The sequence below is a fragment of the Cucumis melo genome, chromosome 1 (genome assembly GCF_025177605.1).
Source record: "Cucumis melo cultivar AY chromosome 1, USDA_Cmelo_AY_1.0, whole genome shotgun sequence".
NCBI classification, from domain to species: Eukaryota; Viridiplantae; Streptophyta; class Magnoliopsida; order Cucurbitales; family Cucurbitaceae; genus Cucumis; species Cucumis melo.
In genome coordinates this window covers 23142039-23158249 of record NC_066857.1, presented here as the reverse complement: position 1 = coordinate 23158249, position 16211 = coordinate 23142039, and the positions used below count along the sequence as shown (strand labels likewise).

The 16211-nt window shown below is 42.3% G+C and overlaps 1 pseudogene; it reads left to right on the top strand.

Annotated features, from left to right (window-relative positions):
- LOC127148489 (uncharacterized) overlaps positions 1 to 15816 on the top strand; it is a 37349-nt pseudogene extending 21533 nt beyond the window's left edge.
- Positions 15817 to 16211: the final 395 nt, after the last annotated feature.

The following is a 16211-nucleotide window of genomic DNA, read 5'->3' as shown; positions in this document are numbered from 1 at the left end:
TAGAAAGAGGCCGAGGGATGGTGGAAATCCATTATAGCCAGGCGCAATGATGCACGTACGTTAGATTGGCAGACGTTCAGAGGCATATTTGAGGAAAAGTATTATCCCACCACATATTGTGAGGTAAAGAGAGATGAGTTTCTGGAGCTGAAACAAGGGTCACTTTCAGTAGCCGAGTACGAGAGAAAGTATACCGAGCTTTCACGGTATGCTGAAATGATTGTGGCATCTGAGAGTGACAGGTGTCGCAGGTTTGAGAGAGGGCTACGTTTTGAGGTACGTACCCCAGTGACCGCTATTGCCAAGTTGACGAATTTTTCTCAGCTAGTAGAGACTGCTTTACGTGTGAAGCAGAGTATTGTAGAGGAAAAGTCGGCAATGGAGCTTAGTCAAGGAGTTTCAACAACTAGTGGTATTCGAGGTCGAGAGCAACGGAGGTTCACACCTGGAGTGAATGTTTCAGGTTGTCAAGACTTCAAGCATCGATTGGGTGGCAAACCATTGAGGCAAATGAGTTCAGGTAGTGCTTATTAGAGGCAGAGTTAGAGAGTTTCCAGTCAGTCTGCGAACTCAGTAGCAAGATCGCGGACGGGTCAGGAGTCTGTTGCTAGTGAATCCAGGAGAACCCCATGTGTAAGTTGTGGTAAGAGTCATCGGGGTCAGTGTCTTATTGGCGCCGGTGTGTGTTACCAGTGTGGACAAACAAGACATTTCTAAAGGGATTGTCCACAGCTGAGAGTAGCAGTTCGGAGGGACCAGGGAGTTGAGTCCCACACATTTGAGCTGCCAAGAATCTCAACAGCCGCAGGGGAGGGAACTAGTGGTGCAAGATAAAAGGGAGTTGTGGGGAGACCTAGGCAGCAGGGAAAAGTCTACGCCATGACTCAACAGGAAGCAGAGGACGCACCAGATGTGATCACTGGTATGATTTTGATTTGTGATGTACCTGCACATGTTTTATTAGATTCTGGCGCTACGCATTCCTTTGTTTCTAGTATGTTTTTAACCAAGCTGAATAGGATGCTAGAGCCTTTATATGAGGAGTTAGTCATATGCACACCAGTTGGTGACGTTTTATTAGTCAGTGAAGTGTTGTGTGATTGTGGGGTTGTAGTGGAAGGTCTAAGCATGTTGGTGGATCTTCTTCCCCTAGAGTTGCAGGCATTGGATGTAATTCTGGGAATGGACTTCTTATTCACTCACTATGCTTCGATGAATTGCCATAGGAAAGAGGTGACTTTTAGGAAACCAGATTCGACTGAAGTTGTTTTTAGGGGTGAGAGAAAGATTATCCCTACGAGTTTGATTTCAGCTCTGAAAGTTAAGAAGTTATTGAGGAAAGGTTGCATAGCGTTTCTTGCGCACGTGGTTGAGGTGCAAGAAGAAAAGTTGAAACCAGAAGATGTTCCTGTAGTGAATGAATATCTAGATGTTTTTCCAGCTGATTTATCGGGTTTGCCACCTGATAGAGAAGTGAAATTCACTATTGAATTGTTACCAGGAACAACACCTATTTCACAAGCACCATACGGAATGGCTCCGAGTGAGCTTAAGGAACCGAAGGTGCAGTTGCAAGAACTAGTTGACAAGGGATACATCAGGCCTAGTGTATCACCTTGGGGAGCTCCAGTGTTATTCGTGAAGAAGAAAGATGGTATCCTAAGATTATGCATTGACTACAGGCAGTTAAACAAGGTCACGATACGTAACAAGTACCCTCTACCACGCATCGATGACTTGTTTGACCAGTTAAGGGGAGCAGTAGTGTTCTCTAAGATTGATCTGAGATCAGGATACCATCAGTTGAGGGTTAGGGAATCAGATATTCCTAAGACTGCATTTAGAATGAGGTATGGGCACTATGAGTTTTTAGTAATGCCATTCGGTTTAACGAATGCACCAGCAGTTTTCATGGACCTCATGAACAAGATCTTCCATCAGTATTTACATCAGTTTGTGATAGTGTTCATCGATGACATACTAGTTTACTCAATGGACAAAAAAGCCCATGAGGAACATCTGAGGATCGTTTTACAAACACTACGTGATAAACAACTATACGCCAAGTTCAGCAAATGTGAGTTTTGGTTGAATCAAGTGGTGTTCTTAGGGCATGTGGTTTCAGCGGGCGGAGTTAGTGTTGATCTGCAGAAAGTGGAAGCTGTTGTCAATGGAGAGAGACCAGCTAGTGCAATAGAGGTACGTAGTTTCCTAGGCCGGATACTACAGACGTTTTGTTGAGGATTTCTCATGATTAGCATTACCCTTGACAACTCTAACAAGGAAGAATGCTAAGTTTGAGTGGTCGGATAAGTGTGAACAAAGTTTTCAGGAGATGAAGAAGAGATTGGTGACATCACCTATTCTGACACTTCCTGTAATAGGAAAGGAGTATGTGATCTATTGTGATGCTTCGAGACAAGGATTAGGTTGTGTGCTCATGAAGGAAGGGAAAGTAATAGCTTATACTTCAAGGCAGTTGAAGAAGCATGAGTGTAATTACCCTACCCTTGATCTTGAGCTAGCAGCAGTTGTTCTAGCACTGAAGATTTGGAGACATTATTTATTTGGCGAGAAGTGTCACATTTTCGCAGATCATAAAAGTCTGAAGTACATCTTTGATCAGAAAGAGCTAAATCTAAGACAGAGGCGATGGCTAGAACTAATCAAAGACTATGATTGTACCATAGAATATCATCCTGGTAAGGCTAACGTGGTAGCAGATGCATTAAGTAGGAAGTCGAGACTTCCGAAGAGTGCCTTGTGTGGTATTCGAGCAAGTTTGCTAAGTGAGTTAAGAGGCTTTAAAGCAGTTATGACTGCAGAAAGCTCAGGGAGTCTTTTAGCTCAATTTCAGGTTAGGTCTTCCTTAGTAGCGGAGATTGTAGGAAGACAACCAGAGGATAGTAATTTGCAGAAGATGCTTGCAAAGGCCAAGCAAGGCCCAGAGGCAGAATTTGAGTTGAGAACAGACGGAGCCATAGTTAAGCAGGGAAGACTATGCGTTCCGAATATTAGTGAGCTTAAGGGTGTTAGACTTGAAGAAGCTCACAATTCAGCTTATGCTATGCATCCAAGAAGCACCAAGATGTATAGAACTCTAAAGAAGACTTATTGGTGGCCTGGTATGAAGCGACAGATAGCTGAATATGTCGATAGATGTTTGATCTGTCAATAGGTTAAACCAATGAGGCAGAGGCCAGGAGGACTCCTTAATCCCCTACGAGTGCAAGAGTGGAAGTGGGAGCATATTACCATGGATTTTCTGTTTGGATTACCCCGTACATCTAGAGGATATGATGGTATATGGGTAATAGCAGATAGGCTCACCAAGACAGCGCAGTTTATACCGATTAAAGTGATGTCTACACTAGATCAGCTAGCTAAGTTATACATCGACAGGATTGTGAGTCAACATGGAGTGCCAGTGTCCATAGTTTCAGATAGGGACCCGAGGTTTACTTCTAAGTTTTGGCCTAGTGTGCAAAAAGCAATGGGAACAAAGTTGAAGTTGAGTACCGCGTTCCATCCTTAGACAGATGGTCAGTCAGAGAGGACCATCCAGACCTTAGAAGACATGTTGAGAGCATGTGTCCTTCAATTTAAGGGAAATTGGGATACCCACTTATCACTTATGGAGTTCGCTTATAATAACAACTACTAGTCTAGTATCGGCATGGCACCATTTGAGGCTTTGTATGGTAGACCATGTAAGACTCCTGTGTGCTGGAACGAAGTGGGAGAACGAAAGCTAGTTGGTCCTGAGTTAGTACAAGTTACGTCAGACAATATTAAGCTGATTAAGGAAAATCTAAAAATAGCTTAGGATCGACAGAAGAGCTATGCAGATAAGCGACGAAGAGACTTAGAGTTCTAGATTGGAGAACAAGTTTTCTTAAAGTTATCTCCGTGGAGGGGTGTTCTTCGTTTTGGGAGGAAAGGTAAGTTGAGTCCTAGATATATTGGTCCGTACCAGATAATAGAACGAGTTGAACCAGCAGCCTATAGACTTGAATTGCCAACGAAACACGCTCGAATACATGATGTTTTTCATATGTCCATGTTAAGGAAATATATTTCAGATCCACCACATGTGTTGCATGTACAACCAATTGAACTGAAAGAAGACTTGAGTTATAGAGAGTAAGCAATTCAGATCCTTGACAGGAAGGAGCAAGTTTTGAGGAACAAAACGATCCGGCTCGTGAAAGTTCTTTAGAGACATCATGGAATAGAGGAGGTAACCTGGGAGACAGAAGATCAAATGAGGAGGAGTTACCCGACACTCTTCACCTAAGGACTTCTAAATTTCGAGGTCAAAATTTCATAAGGGGGAGGTAAGTTGTAAACCCGAGATTTCCCTAGGATCATTTTCTCTTGTCATCTATTGTTGGGATTACTAAGTTAAAAGAACAAAAAAAGAAAAAAAAATGAAAAAAAGAAAGAAAAGAGAAGAAAGGAAGTGGAATTGGACAACAAAGCCCACCACCGCAAGTTCATTTTATTTCAGCCCCATTTTATTTCTTTCCTCCATCATTTTCCATCCAAACTTTCAGAGCACTTTGAGGGGAGAGTGAAGGAAGAAGAAGAAGAAGAATTTCGTGGTTTGAGGTTGAAGAAGATAGGAAAAAGTTCATGCAAAGCTAGCCATTGCAGAATCTGGGTGCAACTGTCAACCTCTGGTTGTTTTGTTCGATTTGAGCTATCTAGAAGGATATAAGAGGTGAGGTTTGCTTTTCTTGCAAGTTAGTTCATTTTACAACAAATTTCATGAAGGAAGCTTAAGCTGAATAGTATGAGAAGTTAATGATTTTTGAAATGGAAAACAGAGCATAGGATTTCGAGCAAACCAGGAGGATTTCTGGTGTTCTATGATACTTTGAGTATTCTGGAAGTGCACAAGTCGAATCAGAAGCTCTATTTGGTATGATTAGAAATATTAGTCACTATCCTACAACTTTCATGAAGATTTTGTCAGCCAAAAATGACTTTAAGTGGGGTTAATTGCAGGAGATAGATAAGGAGTGGTAGAGAATCTTGAATTCTGTATTGTCTATGTTCGGGGCAATTCTGGACGAATCGGTTGAGAATCTCGTTTTTATTTCTTCAGGTAAGTTGTAGAGTGTTCGAAAATGAAGATTGTTATGTGTATTTCATTAATTTTGGTTAAGTTTTGAGGAAGTTATGGGTGTTCGAAGTTAGATTATCAAATCTTGAAAATCTAGAAATGTGGGTTGTAATGTGATTCTTAATCTAATTGTTTAGAAATTCATGAGCATGGAAAGATAAAACCTATCTATGATTCTAATGCTCGGGTTTGGTTGTTGATAGGCCAAGAGGAAATAGGCCGAGTCTACAAACTGGGGAAACTAGATAAGACTGTGAGTGACAAAACAATTTCTAAAATGTTATTAAACAGTTGTTCATAATTACATGTTTTACATGTTTTTCTATGAATGATACATGTTTTTGTGAACGGTTTCAAACATGAGTTTTGAGCTTATATTTTCTAATGAGGGTTATATTCGAGCACGTGGCTAATAGCTTAATGAAAAGTAGTTGAAACGATATCTTTTAAAGTAAAGCATGTGTTAGCAAATATTGTATAATGATTTAAAGTTTTTCACGAGGAAACTGAATAAACTTGAGTTTTACAAAAGATAACGATAAATAGGCATGTTTAAATGTTTTCATGTGACTTCACGGAGCTTTCCATTGATTACATGACTGAGATATTGAGCCTGAGGCTATATGGTACCGTGTGCACACAGGTTATATTTTCGTTGTCGACGTTGAGTGTACTCCATGACAACGATGCTGTCGTGAGTGCTGGGCGGATCCTACTACGACAAAGACGATGGGAGTGCCAGGCGGGCCCCACTACATCGTAGGACTAGTAAACATTGGTTGTATTGGGCGTACTTTACACCATGTAGATCGGTCATGTTAGTTAAAACGTTTGATGTACTTCTTATGCTTTGTTAGATTTTTTTTATGATGAACTTGGAAAATATTTTAGAAAGCCTTATTTATTACACGTTTATGTTAAACGCTTTGTTTGAACATATTTATACGTCTAAAGGTTTATCACATGTTTCGATGTCCGTATTTAGTGTTTTAAATTTAGTCACTCACTGGGCCTCGTAGCTCATTCTTTTCAAAATGTTTCCCACTTTTCAGGTAGAGATTGAGCTCTCGGTGCCTGATACACTACCAACGTCTGCTGAAAGTTTGGAATCAAACTCCAGTACGTGGTTGGAGTTGTATTTTGAGTCTGTTCATGTTGAAATGTTTTGTAAGGTTTAAATAATATCGTTCTGGAGGTCGTGGTCATAAAACTCTAGTTGTATAGGTTTTGGTCGTGATGTTTATATCAGGTTATTTTACAAACCAAGTGATGTCAGGGCTGCATCTTATGTATGTTGGGAAGGTTTTCGTGGTTTCCTCTGTGTGGTTTTCCATGTTGAACATTCTATATCTAAGATTGGTATGTTTATCAGGCTTAACGTTTAGTAGGGTCAGTAGGGATCGTTAGAGGAGACGATGTCTGTTGGCTTCACGCCGTCTTTCGGGCTAAGACAGCAGGTGGTCCGGGAGGGGGTGTGACATTCTACGTCCAAGCTTCGAGATCTTCGACACGTTCCCAACTTGTTTCTTCCACAGAAAGGTTCTTCGTATAGGTCTTCTGCCCTTTCTTACTTGTTTAGCCAGAATTTCTTCAACATGTTTGTCTTCTTTCTGACTAAGGTAGTTGATTGGGCGACTTACGACATTCAGCTGCAGGTCGTCTGTATCTTGGTGGTAGGGCTTCAGGTTACGTACTCACATGAATTACTGGATGGATTTCATCTATGTGGGTAACGCTACTCTATAAGATGTATTCCCTACCCTTTTCAGCAGTTCTACTGATCCTTCGTACGCTTTGACGAGGCACTGGTCTTTACGTCCCCAAAATCTGATCTGTTCTGGTTGAGTTTAATGAGTACCTGGCCCTCTGCCCGAAACTCAAGGGGGCATCTCTTCTTATCCGCCTCGAGGCCTTCTCTCAGTCCACTCGGGTGATGTTTGTCATTTGTTTCCACTCCTTCGTAAAATTGTGGGCTTAGAGGTTCTTCCCTACATAGCGATGATCGACAAGGTGTGGCAATACAGATTGCCTACCAAAAACAATCTCAAACGGGCTTCTCCTAGTAGATGAACTGGTTTAAGTGTTGACACAGAATTGGGCTACATCCAACAGCTTGACCCAATTCTTTTGCCTTGCATTTACAAAATGACGCAAATATTTCTCGAGCATGCAGTTGAATCGCTCGACCTGACCGTCAGTCTGGGTGTGGTAGCTTGAGGATATGTTCAAACTCGTCTCCAAGAAGGTAAATAATTTCGTTCAGAAGAAGGCAACAAATCTACCATCCTTGCCGCTCACTATACTTGTCGGAACTCCCCATAACTTAACAACATGCTTGAAGAACAACTGAGTCATAAGTTCAACTTAACACTTCTTGGTAGTGGGGATGAAGGTGGCGTATTTTGAAAATCGATCAATGATGACCAAAATTGCCTCAAAGTCACTACCTTCTGAAGATGAGTGATGAAGTCCATAGAAACACTCTCCCAAGGTCTTATTGGAACTGGCAGAGTGTCGAGAAGTCCGGAAAGCTTCGCTCTCTCTACTTTATCCTATTGACAAATGAGACAGGTCTTTGTGTACTATATGACATCATCTCTAATGTTTGGCCAAAAGTAGTCCTTCTTCAATAAAGCGTACGTTCGCTTCTATTCGGGATGGCCCACCCATAAAGTATCGTGACACTCATGCAACAATTTCTTCCTCAAGTCCCCTACTCTAGGATCGTTTAGTCGATTACCCTTTGTGACCAACAAGTCCTCATCGACCCAAAACTGTCTTATTTTACCCGCCTTAGCTAAATTCATGACATTCTGAGCGGCATGATCTTTATGCAAGAACTCTCTCAAGACATCTCAACTGACCTGTCAATCTTACTCGTTTGGAGGTGAGCTAACATGCACATGGCTGCATGTTCATTTTTCTAATTAGGGCATCAGCAGCCCAGTTGATCGACCTATTTTTATGTGCAAATTTTAAATCAAACTTGGCCAGAAATTATTGCCAACTTGCTTGCTTCGAAGTTAACTTTGGCTGGGTAAAGAAGTGGCAGGTTGCACTGTTGTCCGTCTTCACCACAAACAATGAACCAGTAGGTATTGTCTTTAGGCCCTCAAGCAACGTACTACTGCAAGCATCTATTTTTTAGACATGGTATACCTCTTTTTAGCTGCATTAGCTTCGACTTTCATATGCGATTCGGTATCCATTTTGTAGGAGAACACCACATAATCGGACGCATCCATCTCAACCTCAAAAGGTTTGGTCATATCAGTAATTCCCAAAACTGGCCCTTCCATCATGGCTTGCTTCAGGCCCTCAAAGGCAGCTTGACACTCGTTTGGAGAATCCCTCAATAAATCGCCGATAATAATTTGTAAACTTAAGAAAGGAGCGTAATTCTAAGACTGGTTTTGATATTGCCAAGTCAGTATCGCAGGAATCTTTCCTTCTTCCATCCATATTTGGCCAAACTCTATCACATGACCCAACAAGTTTATCTGCTCTTACACAAAGGAACATTTTTTTCTTTTGGCATATAGTTTGTTTTCCTTCAATTTCGGAAAAACCTTTTGAAGGTGGTCCTGTGTTCCTCCAGGGTCAAGCTATAGACCACTACATCATCTAGGTAGACCACAACAAACTTGTCAAGATATTCATGGAAGACCTGGCTCTTCAATGTACAAAAGGTTGCAGGGGCATTGGTAAGAGCAAATGACATTACGAGGAACTCAAACGCTCCATATTTGGTGACACAGGTTGTCTTAGGCTCGTCTGCCTCTACAATTCTTACTTGGTAATGTCCCGATTGCATATCTAACTTCGAAAAATACTTTACCCCATGTAAGCGGTCAAACAAGCTAATAATTATGGGAAGTGAATATTTGTTGTGAATCGTGAGCTTGTTAAGGCACAATAGTCGATTACACAATTGTAAACTCTCATCCTTCTTCTGGAAAAGAACTAGAGCCCCATAGGGAGCTTTTCCAGGCCTAATAAACCTTGCATTTAACAACTCATGCAATTGTTTTCAAAGTTTAGCTAACTCCAGAGGTGTCATACGATAAGCATTCTTCGTAGGCGGTTTTACCCCTGACAGTAACTCGATCTCATGATCAATATAATCATCCTTTGAGGTGGCAAACACTTGGGCAAACTGTCAGGCATCACATCACGATACTTCTCAAGGACACACATAATGTCCTTAGGACTGTCTCTCCTGGGTTCTCCAACGAATCAAGTGGAATGGCCATAAACGTTTGTTCGTCTCTAGTGAGATCCTTTTTTAATTGCATGGTCGAAATCATTTTCAACCCGTTAGGCTGGCGAATGTCAGTCTGTACAACAGTGGTGGCATATCCAGTGATCACTGAACATTTGGCTAAAGGCATTGAGATCAATTGATGCTCGAGTAGAAACTACATTCCTAGTACCACATCAAAGTCATCCATTTTTACCACCACAAAATCTACAAGGTCGTTCCATCCCCTCAACCTTATCATCGTTCATTTCACTAGTTCGACGATAGGTAGGGCCGTAGAATTCACGACTTTCATTCTCCATATATCCTTTTCCCAAAGAAGATTTAATCGCCTAGCTTCTGCCTCCGTTAATAAATTGTGGATTGCACCGGAATCAACCATAGTGCTCTTGGTTGGTTTCTAGTTGATCTAGGTGTCAACATACATTAAGCCCCTTTCCACTAGTGTATTTGTGTCCCCTACCTTCTTTTAAAGAGACGACAAGAATTTGAAGGCCCCCATTCGAGGGTTATCATCCTGTATGGTCCACTTCCCTCTTGGTTTGACCCAATTTATCATCTGAATCTGAAGCTAAAGAGCCTGGAAGGCATTTAAGGAAATTTTGTTAGGATATTTTCTAGCCAAGTATGGTCCCTTACATATGAAATATTTGAGAGGACGATTGGACACAGTCTAGTTATTTAGTCCTCACCAAGTGTTTCCTATATTCGGTTGGTAGGGCCTGCGATCTCCATTAGGACATTTGTCTCCTTCAACAGTTTTGGAAGAACTTGGGCGATTGTTTTTATTTCCACTAGACGAGGAACTTGGATGACGTCTCACATCCTAAGAGTCATTAGACAGGTCAAACAATCGCTTTGCCAAAGTGTATACTGATGTGAGGTCTTGAACCCTTTTTTTATATAACTTTGTCTTTGCCCACGGTTTTAGCCCGTCGACAAAACAGAAAACTGCATTTCTTGGTCATATCACGTATGTCCAAAATCAGCCCCACAAACTGTATTACATACTCACGAATATTGTCGGTGTGCTTCAGTTCACGTAACTTCAACCGAGCCAAGATTTCAATATTCTCAGCGAAGAATTACGAGCAGAGTTCTTTCTTCAAGCATCCCAGGTGTCTATTGTGCAACGTCCATCTTGAATGTCAACATACCGGGACCTCCACCATAACTTGGCTTCCTGAGAGAGATGCATCATCGCCAATGTGACTTTGGCTTCCTCTGTAAATGTGTTCATGGCCTTGAATTACTGCTCGAGATCAAAAATGTAGTTCTCTAAGGCCTTTGCATCCCTTGCCACACAGAAGGGCTAGGGTTTCAGAATCTTTACTCTACTAATCGGAATTGCTCTCCCAGTCGAAGATTGGTTCACCATGGTCGTGAGATTAAGTTTTGTGTTCACATCTACGATTTCATTCCCAAGGACATTGAAGGTAGCTCAAAAATCCTCCGACATGCCGTTTATCATCTCTAAAAGTGTCTTTTGAGAGCTATCTAGCTCCTTGATATGGGCAACGGAGCCCGTCGAACTATCCCCACGTCCGTGGTTACCAGTTCTTCCCACTTTTCCTTATAGAGTATCAACTTTTGCCAATAACTCTTGTATTGATAATCCTTCGACATGGTCAGCCACCGTATCGATCATATCAACTTTCTTAGAAATTTGTTCGAGACAAGACTCCATGAAGCAAATGGAGTCAGGAACTTCCACTAAGTAGAGCATTTGCTCTTCTAGCTATACTAGTCGATCTTTTTGGGTCTTACCCGATTGAATCGTCGTTGACATATTTTGGTCTTAACTGTCGATAAGCCAATTTGGCTTTAATACCACTTGTCACAATCGTAACCCTTCAAACATGATTGTTCGACACTTGTTCTTTTTGGTTAACAAGTTAGCCATTTAAATTTCAAAATCTGCGAACAAACTCGCGATATGATTTAGCCTCCCTTCATGTTCTTGAGAACATTATTTTATCAAACGTGAAAGAGAAAGGAAATCATTGTAAACATCATAAAAGAAAGAATTGAAGACTGTCAATTGCAAAGAAAAGCTAAGTTTGCAAAGAGTCCGACAATGCTTGGTTGGGGATTCAACTAACACTTCTGTTTTTCGTCGTTTTACATAAGACATAACCACCTTGGCAATTGGAAAAAATAAATTAGTTGTGTGTGGGGAAGGTCGAATCAGAGCAAAAAATGGCTAAATCTCAATGGATCATGGCAGCAAGGCCACTTACAAAACCACTTACAAGGCAAGTGTGCGCCTCCCTCAGATAGATCCTTACGCTTGTATAGTCCACTAACAGCCGACAAATTTATTTTCCCTAAGTTAGGGATTCATTTTGTCGACTTCCCTTGCCTACATTGTTCCATTGACCAGAGACTGTTCACCTTAGTGACCTGATGCGGTTATGAGTACGATTAGGCGGGAGAGGCACTCGATCCTCTGAATTTCAAAGGTCGCGGAGGCACACCGAACACCATGCGACGTGCGATGCTCTTCCAGCCACTGGACCTTACCTCCAGTTAAGCCGTTTCTAGGGTGGGAAAACTGTTAAATAGAAAAGATAACTCTTCCCAAGGCCTCTGTCGACATCTTCAGAATCCCTTACGTTGTCATCAGTCGCCATGTCCCAGTTCATAAGTTTTAACCCGATTCCCTTTCAAAATTTGCACTGTCGCGCTATCAGACGAGTTTTCCCCGTCTCTTCGAATCGACTAACCCATCTGCAAGTGCCGTTCACATGGAACATTTACCCTCTTCGACCTTCAAAGTTCTCATTTGAATATTTTCTACTACCACCGAGATCTGCACCGATTGCTGCTCCACTGGGCTCACGTCCAAGATTTTGCAGTGACTGTCATGCCCTCAAACTTATTAGGGACTAGCTCTTACCCCGTTGGCCGGGTATAGGTTATGTGCTTCACCGCCATCCATTTTCGAGGCTAGTTGATTCAGCAGGTGAGTTGTTACCACTCCTTAGAAAATTTTGACTTCCATGACCAACATCCTGCTATCTTAATTGACCAACACCCTTTGTTGGATCTAGGTTAGCGAGCAGTTAGGCACCATAACCCGACTTTCAGTTCATCCCGCATCACCAGTTCTACTTATAAAAAATGGCCCACTTGGAGCTGTGGATTCCATTGCGCGACTCAACAAAGTAGCCGCGTCCTCCTACTTATTTAAAGTTTAAGAGTAGGTTGAGGGCATTACGCCTCTGATGCTCTAATCATTGGCTTTACCCAATAGAACTCGTCCACAGGCTCTAACTATCCTAAGGGAAACTTCAGAGGGAACCAACTACTAAACGGTTCAATTAGTCTTTCACCCCTATACCCAAGTACGATTAGCACGTTAATATCGCTACGAGCCTCCACTAGAGTTTCCTCTGGCTTCGCTTTGCTCAGGCATAGTTCACCATCTTTTTGGTCTCGACAGGCATTCTCACACTTGAACCTTTCTCAGAAGGTCAAGGTCGGTCAGTCGTGCAACCCACTAGGGATCTCACCAGTCAGCTTCCTTGTGCCTTATGGGTTTACTCGTCTGTTAACTCGCACACATGTCAGACTCCTTGGTTTATGTTTCAAGATGGGTTGAAGCTTGCTAGAAGGCGTGCGCTGCCAACCATAATCGAGACGACGACATCTCTACAAGTGTAACAAATGCCTAGGCGTAGGCTACCGTCTTAATTTGCATCAATCCATGCCCCAAGTTGATTGGCAGACCAGCTTGTCACCATTCCACATCCGGCTGAGTCACATCACTGGCCTCCATTCGCTTTCCTCCCGACAATTTCAAGCACTATTTGACTCTCTTCTCAATCTTCTTTTCATCTTTCCCTTGTGGTACTTGTTTGCTATCGGCCTCTCACCCATATTTCGCTTAAAACAGAACTTACCACCCGATTGGGTCTGCATTCCTAAACAATTGGACTCGTTGATAGTGCCTCGTGGTGCAGCAGGGTCCAAGCGTAATGGGGCTCTCACCCTCTCTAGGGCCCCCTTCTAAGGGACTTGTGCCTGGTTCGCCACGAAGGACGCTTCTCCAGACTACAATTCGAATGTCGACGATGCCCGATTCTCAAGCTGGGCTCTTCTCAGTTAGCTCGCCATTACTAAGGGAAACCTTGTAAGGTTTTTTCCTCCCCTTATTGATATGCTTAAACTTAGCATGTAATCTCGCCTGACAAGGGGTTGCGTCGAGAGTGTCGTCCTTTTGGGGGTGGCATTCAGAGGGTCGTGAAGGAGTTAATAAAGGTGACGTTGAGGTTGAGACTCGTAACCGAGGTTGGATCAACCATCGTAGTGTTGCAACGACGAGTGTCAAGGACTTGAATTTAAGCCATCCGTATGATGGTGCGTACGGGAGGCCAGTGTATGCCCCCTGCCTCCACAACGATCCAACATTGGAAGAGTTATGTGGTTGGGGTAGCGATGCGTGATGCCCAGGCAGACGTGCCCTCGATTTAAAGGCTTCAGGCATAACTTGCATTCAAAGACTCGGTGGTTCACGTGATTCTACAATTCACACTACGTTCTTCATCGATGCGAGAGCCGAGATATCCATTGTCGAGAGTCGTTGTGAGTAATAGGACTAGAATGCTCTACCCTCCGTACGTCGAGGTTGAGGTAAGGGGCAGGCGAATTCATTTCATGTTCCTTGGTGCCACTTGCATTGGGGTTTTGTTTAGACGCGTCGGAAGGGGAGGAGGTAGGAAAAGAGCATGCTTCCCCCCGCCCTTGACACGGATAGTTTGCTTTTAAACGCGTTTGCGGGTCGTTTGATGTTTAGGCATCGACAATGATCCTTTTACAGGTTCACCTACGGAAACCTTGTTACGACTTCTCCTTCCTTTAAACGATAAGGTTCAGTAGACTTGTATGGGCAGTGTGAAGGGCAAGGACATAGTCAACGCGAGCTGATGACTTGCGCTTACTAGGAATTCCTTGTTGAATACCAACAATTGCAACGATCTATCCCCATCATGATTAAATTTTAAAGATTACCCGGGCCTATAGGCCAAGTTTATTGACTCGTTGAATACATAAGTGTACCGCCTGTGCGGCCCAGACCATCTAAAGGCATCACAGACCTGTTATTGCCTCAAACTTCCTTGGCCTAAGTGGCTATAGTCCCTCTAAGAAGCTGGCCATGGAGGTCTCATCCATTAATGGAATTAACCAGATAAATCGCTCCACCAATTAAAAACAACCATGCACCACCACCCATAGAATCAAGAAAGAGCTCTCAGTCTGTCAATCCTTACTATATCTAGACCTGTAAGTTTCCCCGTGTTGAGTCAAATGCCTTTGTAGTTGTTTGTCTTTCATAAATCCAAGAATTTTACCTCTGACTATGGAATACGAATGCCCCCGACTGTCCTTGTTAACCATTGCTTCGATCTCGAAGGCCAACAGAATAGGATCGAAATCCTATGATGTTATCCCATGCTAATGTATACAGAGCGTAGACTTGCTTTGAGCACTCTAATTTCTTCAAAGTAACAGAGGCAGAGGCACGACCTGGCCAGTTAAGGCCAGGAGCACATCGCCGACAGAAGGGACGAGCCAACCGGTGCTCACAATAGGCAGACTGATCAACCCAACCCAAGGTCCAACTACGAGCTTTTTAACTGCAACAACTTAAATATACTCTATTGGAGCTGAAATTACCATGGCTGCTGGCACTAGACTTGCCCTCCAATGGATCCTTGTTAAGGGATTTAGATTGTACTCATTCCAATTACAAGACTTAAAGAGCCTAGTATTGTTAGTATTGTTATTTATTGTCACTACCTCCCCGTGTCTGGATTCGGTAATTTGCACGTCTGCTGCCTTCCTTGGATGTGGTAGCCATTTCTCAGGCTCCCTCTCCGAAATCAAACCCTAATTCTCCATCACTTGTCACCACCATAGTAGGCCATTATCCTACCATCGAAAGTTGATAGGGCTGAAATTTGAATGATGCGTCCTCGGCACGATGGTCGTGTGATCCGTTGAGTTATCATTAATCATTAGAGCAATGCACATATCACACATCGACCTTTTATCTAATAAATGAATCCCTTCCAAAAGTTGGGGTTTGTTGCACGTATTAGCTATATAATTACTATGGCATCTAATAAATGCATCCCTTAACAGCTTTTACAAGGAAGAATGTTAATTTTAATGGTTGGATAAATGCGAATGGAGTTTCCAGGAGCTTAAGAATAGATTAGTCATAACACCTATCCTGACACTTCTTGTAACAGGGAAGGAGTATGTGATTTATTGTGATGCCTTGAGGCAAGGATTATGTTGTGTGCTTATTCAGGAAGGTAAAGTAATAGCTTCTGGTTCAAGGAAATTCAAGAAGCATGAGTCTAATTACTCTACTCATGATTTTGAAATTGAAGCAGTAGTTTTAGCATTGAAAATCTGAAGACCTTATCTGTTCAGTGAGAAGTGCCACATTTTTACAGATCATAAGAGTTTGAAGTATATCTTTGATCAGAAAGAGTTGAATCTAAGACAGAGGCGGTGGCTAGAACTGATTAAAGACTATGATTGTACCATATAGTCCATTTAGGTAAGATAATGTAGTAGCAGATGCATTAAGTAGGAAGTCAAAACTTCTAAAGAGTGCCTTATGTGGTATTTGAGCAAGCTTGCTATGTGAGTTAAGAGGCTTCAAGGCAGTTGTGACTATAGAGAGATCAGGGAGTCTTTTAGCTAAATTTGAAGTTCGATCTTCTCTGGTAGCAGAGATTGTGAGACGACAGCAAGAGGATAGTAACTTGTAGAAGATGCTTGAAAAGTCAAAGAAAGGTCTAGATG